At 44.8% G+C, this 6502-nt stretch overlaps 1 pseudogene; it reads right to left on the bottom strand.

The window, feature by feature from the left end:
• Positions 1-4219: 4219 nt before the first annotated feature.
• LOC115320642 lies at positions 4220-5866 on the bottom strand (annotated as a pseudogene).
• Positions 5867-6502: the final 636 nt, after the last annotated feature.

The raw sequence follows: 6502 nt of genomic DNA, 5'->3' as shown, positions 1-6502 counted from the left end.
AATATAGTACCCAAAAAACAAGGAATAAAGGCTAGGAATACATACACTACATACGAGTGCAGACTCCCAACACACATACATTAGAAAAGAAAAAAAAGAAGAATGCGTTAGGAGCTTTAAGAAAAGTTCGAACAGGTCTAAGTGGGCCGTGCTAATTCACCCGTATGCATAATACTGTAAAAACAATTTCCTCGGCAGCTCAGGTAACCGACGGATGTGCGGACACCATTGGTTGCCCCATACTGCGAATAAGAAGGGCCTAAAATAATTATCTTCTATATTTTTATAGTATCTGCTAATTATTGACGTTTTTCCTAAGGATGACATACACGAGTAGTGTAAACAGTGCATAGGTATGTGACAATCCATCGAAGATTTTAGAGAGAGATTGAGCTCTCTTTATGTACTAGCCATCTATCTGTTATATTCACTGACATGAAAATTATGTTGTTTTTTTTTAGTTTTTTAATCGGCTCTTGCTAACAGGTAAATCAGCGCGTTTCACTTGGGCCCATGCTCGAGCCCTTCCGCATTTATATTTCTCCCTTCTCTGGTTTATGCGAGTTCAGTTTGCGCTTGCATGAGGTCTATGTGTTACTTTCCCTGTCTCCTTGATTTTTTTCGAACTATTTTTCAAGATGTTCCATTAGTACCAGCTCACCACCTTACTACAATCATGCAACAACTAAAAACAATTACAACTTGCACCATTCGCTAAAGGCAATACCAAACGAAAAAACAGGGATTTGGTGAGGTATGTATACTTACACTGAAAAAAATACAGATACCAAAAACTGGCAAGACACTACCTTAATTCAGGACATGCTTGTAAATTTCCCTCGAAGCTCGTAATTATTACTTGATAGCCTCTAAAAAACAGCAGTAGGAAAAGAATAAATGCTTCACCATGTAAAGCAGCCTGAGTGTTTCTGGAGCTGTGAAATTCGTTGCACGTGCGTTGGATCATACAAAACACGTGTACAGCAAATGATATTTAGAGCTCGACATTTCGCGAGGAATAAGTGCCGGCGTCAAAAATTATTTCCCGGGCACAAATTTTTGCTATCGGAAGTGGTATGCTATGCATTAATAAGCATGGGGTGAATTCATTGCGGCACCAATTTTTGGCAATTCTTTTCTGACTACGAATCGCGAAAATGAAATCGCTTGGAGACGACTGGGCGGTGGAAGCTACGGGCTTGCTCGATCAATCAATCGCTGCTTTTTGTCGGGTCCAGCTCTCCGCATGCAATGGCGTCGGCGATGGAGGGGCACCGCACCGCGCGCTTCCAGACATTCTAGTTTACCAGTAAACAATACGGCAGAGGGAGGCCTTTGGGGAGGCAATCCTCCCCCATCCGCTTTGACCCCCACCCCCGCACCCCCCGTCTCCCAAAGAGTTCCGCCGCTACTGACGAACCTTGAGCGAGTACAGTCCCTGCATCCGGGAAAAAAGAAGAAAAACAGCCTCGCATAACACCATTCGCGCACAATTAATATTACTGGTAAAAGCAAGCGATCTACAGAAAATAACAAGCTTTCCGAACGCAGGAAATAAGGTAGCCCTAACGAACAAAGAAACAAACTTACTTCGGTTCCCGTGCCATGATCTTGGCTGTTGAGCCGATTTGACGAAGTTCCACGTCTCACAGTCGCTTCCGTCTTTTTCGGACACGTTTGAAACTAAGGCAAACTCCACGCATCACGACTAATCGGGAAATTTAACCGTTAGCCGGTCGTGAACGTAGGCATTCAAACGCACACGGCCGGTACGCAGGGTCAGACTTGTACGTAATCCGTTACAAGTAACGAAATTACTTGTAATCCCTTACATTTATCAGTAATTTAGTAATGGATTAATTACATATTTTCTAGAGTAATTTTAAAGTAATTCCGTTACATTTTTTACGTGACGGATTCCTTGTAATCCGTTACATTTTTTTGTCAGAACCAACCCCCCCCCCCCTCTAAATAAAGTTCTTTTTTTTTTCATTTGTGTAAAGTCGAGCGCAGTGACACTGTCACGCGAATCGACCAGCGCAAGGAGAGGCTTGGCACTCTTCAGATCCGCAAACCCTTTTTTTGCAACGTACCAAGCCCCTGAATCTAAGTAAAAAAATCCAAATAAACAATTCTACAAAAAAAAAAAAAAAAAAGGAGGGGGGGGGGGGGCAAGTCATTTCCACTTTTTGTTTAGTTCCTTTTTTTTTCTTTGCGATCGAAGACGGGGAGAGGAGGACACAAAGTGATTGTGCGCCTCTTCGAGAAGCTCGAGGCGGTAAGTGCACTGAAAAGAACTAACAATGACTAGGACCATTTTCATAATGTCACAACACCAGAGACCGCTCCGTCTACCCTACCCTTTTTGTGAGTCAGCTTTTTGCGAGCACTTATAAAATGGTAATAGTCTTCCTTTCTTCTTCTTCCTGTTTTACCCCAGCAGGATGCATCTTATCTCAAGCAGATATTTTTACAAATAAAACATAATGGTGGCTGACGTAGACTTGATATTCTGGGCTTGAGGAGAGAGTGAAATTCGTGAGTGGGGCCATAGCGTGGCTTACTTAGTACTCTGCTCTTTGCTGCCCGTGGCATCAGCGGACGTCTATCTGGAGAACACCGGAGTAAACTGCAGTCGGTCCGTGCTCCGTGCGTTTTTGAACCGCACCAAGAAAAGTACACAGGGCAAACGTGCATTTACGTTTCCTTGTTTTAACCGACGCTCTAATTAATTGTTGTTATGAGTGTCCTCCTTTTTTCTTTTATTACTTATATTTATATACTGGAAACTTTTTTTTTATTCACCAACGTCTCAAGTGAGGCTCGAACTGTTCAGAACCAAAGGAAGAAGAATATCGAGCCAAACCTTATTTATTACTTATTTATCCCCTTACTGTTACAAATATGTTTTGCTGTTGATGACTTCTACAGCTTCGCGATTTAGACAATGGAGAATTTTATTAGATCGGTCCGATGACTCCGATAATGATATCCGATACTTCGCCGCCGTCTTTGCGTATGCATCATGTCGTTATCGGGGACCGTTATCGCGGGTATCGGAGGTATCGGAAGGATCTACTAAATCTCTCGAATAGCATGACAACGGCTGCAACGACGAAGCTTTGCTCTACATTCGGGGTAAATAGTACTTCCCTCGCTTCGCTGAAAAAGCTCAATGCAGAGCATGAAGCATTCGTGAGGAACAATATGGCACTCCCATCCAGTGCCTCAGCTCAAGTGGTGTTCAGCGTAGCAGTCGACATATTGAGTAAGAAATAACGCAAAGTGTCTGACGAGACTTTCGAGAGCCAGCTGTTGCTCAAAATACTGAAGGTCATTAAATGGAACAGGTGGCAACAACAAGAACTTGAATAACTCTCTTCCCTTTGTTTCTTACTTGAGGACAATAATGTTAAAAGTAACGCCACGAAAGTAACGGATTACTTTTTGGGGTAACGGTCAGTTACTTTCACGGGAGGGTAATTGTAATTGTAATAAATTACAATTTAGCCTCGAGTAATTGTAAATGTAATTCGTTACTATTTTTCAGTAACGTGTACAAGTCTGCGCAGGGTTGCCAGGTAGGTTTAGCTCAAACCGCCAAAATGCCAAACGGTGTAGCCCAAAAGTAGCCAAATGCAAAACATTTGTATAGCCAAAAAGCAGCCAAAATCTAGCTGAGTGTCAGGGTCCACGAAATTCAAAATTATGCTCTCGCAAGTAGGAACTGGAGCCGGAACTGCATCTGCATATATTGTGTAGAAGAAGCTTCCAAGAACAGCAACATCTTGAAATGTATATGAAACATTTTATTGGAAAAACACACACAAAAAAGTATCGGCATTTTTAAGTATTGACACACGTTTGTACAGTCACATAAAGTTAACAATCGCTCGTGCAGGGCTGGCTGACCTCATACATCAGTTGCGAGTTGAAGCGCAAAAAACATTCTTCTGTGGGCTTGAAGTCCTTGCAGCACTCTTTCTTCCCAAGGAATGCGAACTTCACAAACAGGATGCTTTCCAGGGTCGAATGGGACAATCTGTTTCTGAGGTCCGACTTCGAGAGGGACACCTGACTAAACACCCTCTCAACGGCGGCATTTGACATGGGTAGTGTCAAAAGCGCGGTGCCAAGCGCAGAGAGCAACGGGAACATGGCTGCCCCAGAGCTGTTTCTTGCCTCCCTTACATTTTTCCAAAATAGCTCTAAACAATCATCAGACAGATCTCTGATATTCGTCTGGAGAAGCCTGTACTCGGACTCCATGGCCGAGATCACCGATGTCTGTATAAAAGGCGAAAACGCTTTGTAAAAACTTTCAAAAGAAAATTGTGTGATGCTGCCAGGAATTGAGAAACAACAAATCGTAGAGAAGCTGCATGTTCGCAGGGAGGTGTTTCATCACACTTTTGATACACGCAATCACAAACCTCCGACATACTTCCAAGAGCGCAATTCTGTCCTTCTCGCAAAACGAGGACTGTTCAAGAGTATTCAGAAAAACACTTCCGAAGCCACATGCACGTACAGTCTCCGGCGATATGAAAGACCCACTGGGAGCGCGTGGCCGAGGCGGTGGCTGGCGGGGGCGCTGCGAGCGCTCCGGGCAGTTCCGTTCTGCTTCGAGGGGAGGACGCTCACTCGGGGCTCAGCTAAAGCGCGCGCTTATCAGTTTGTGCTGAGCCCCGAGGAGCGTCCTCCCTTCGAAGCAGAATGGAATTGCCCAGAGCGCTCGTAGCGCCCCCGCCATTCACTGCCTCGGCCACGCGCTCCCAGGGGGTCTTTCACATCGCCGGAGACTGTACATGAGGCACATTCGTTTCCCAGTCCGCGCATTCGGGTGATGCGTAATTCGGCATGATTACTCGTTTCATCAGGGATACAACAAATGATGACAAATCTGCGTGCAACACAGCGGGGTCGGGGTTTTCGCACTGACTCAGTTATTTACGTGGTTGAACTCGTTGACAATGGGACTTAGGAACATTGCAAGCAACCGGTTTTGCTCATCTCGGTACATCTCGCTCAACACTTTCGCAGAATAGCATCTTTCTTGACTCTTCGCTACTTCGAAATGTGTTTTTAATTCAAGCCACTGATCTACAATCAACTGTAATGCGCCAGCAATGCTAAGCCATTGCGTGGCTGACAACCCAACAAGCTTCTTGGGGGATTGCCCAGAATTGATAGCCGCATAGATAGCCTTATACATCTGCTGCCTCTTCGGCGAGTGTGCAAACCAGTTAAAGGTTTCCCAAACGAGATAATCCATGTGCGTTGGCAGCACATCAACCGCCTCGTTGCACGCAAGATGAAGCGAATGACACAGACATTTTAGGAAAACCAGGCGAGGGTTAACTTCCTTCATTCTTGTAAAAAGGTTGTTGTGCTTTCCACACATTACACTAGCTCCATCTGTTCCGACGCCAACACAGTTAGCCAGGTCAAGACCAACGTCGTCTAGGAAGGCCTTTAAATGCAGAAAGAGACCGCTCGACGACGCATCAGAAATTGGGATGAGGCCTAAAAAGGCTGTGCAGAACATGCCAGATTTTTGCGAAAAATATCTCACCATAACAGCCATTTCTTTTGTGTTTGCAACGTCAGTACTCTCATCAAGAATCAGCGCAAACTTCGAATCCTTTAAGTCAGCAAGAAGGAATTCCTTAAACACTGGCCCGAGCACGCGTTTTACAAGAGCGGTGCATTTGGTTCGGCCAAGGGTCACCGACGACGCAATTGCAGAATCCTTGAAACAATCTCTCACCAGTGGTGCCAAATGGTCCGCCGCGAAGAAAGATCCGTGGACGGCAACGTGTGCAGCCAGTCGCAGTTCGGCGGCCTTAATTTCCTTGGCGTGCATGATGACGGGGTCCGTGTCTCTTGGCCGGGCCGTCACAAAGCTGTCCATCCATTCAGCAGCGGGTTTCGAGAGCAGCAAAACGTTGTTTTGGTGCTTTAGCCTTGATTTGTAAAGCTTTAGGTCTTAAATGTGCGGTCGCAACTCCGCCTTGCAAACTTTGCAGTAGGTCATGGTTTCTCCATTTGGAGATGAGGAAAGCCAATCTGACTATAAAAAAAAAAACACAAATTATTGTAAACTTCAATAAAAACCGCGTAGAACCGTGCAGACGTTGAAATGTGCGCACACATATTGTTCGTACCGGAAGTTCAAATAAAATTTACTGTTACCGTATACGTAAAAAATAAAGAAAAGCCGCAGTTCTTACCTTTCAAGTCCGGATCTTTTTCCCATTCCTTTCGGTAGGAACGCGGATATTTCGCCCACTTTCCCATGCTGATGAACCGCGGCCCGCGACAGAGTCTTGCTACGGAGAATCACTACTGTGACTGACAATTCTGACCGAACGAAGAGAATTCAAATGAACTCTCATGGTCATTACCGATGGTTTTTTATATGATTGACCCAGTAGTGAGGGCAAGGACCACAAGATCTTAGAACTTAGCCTTGCTGGGATCATTCATTATTGTAAACCTG

Source organism: Ixodes scapularis, unplaced genomic scaffold, assembly GCF_016920785.2.
Source record: "Ixodes scapularis isolate PalLabHiFi unplaced genomic scaffold, ASM1692078v2 PGA_scaffold0__279_contigs__length_252992795, whole genome shotgun sequence".
NCBI classification, from domain to species: Eukaryota; Metazoa; Arthropoda; class Arachnida; order Ixodida; family Ixodidae; genus Ixodes; species Ixodes scapularis.
This window is presented reverse-complemented; position numbering and strand designations above follow the sequence as displayed.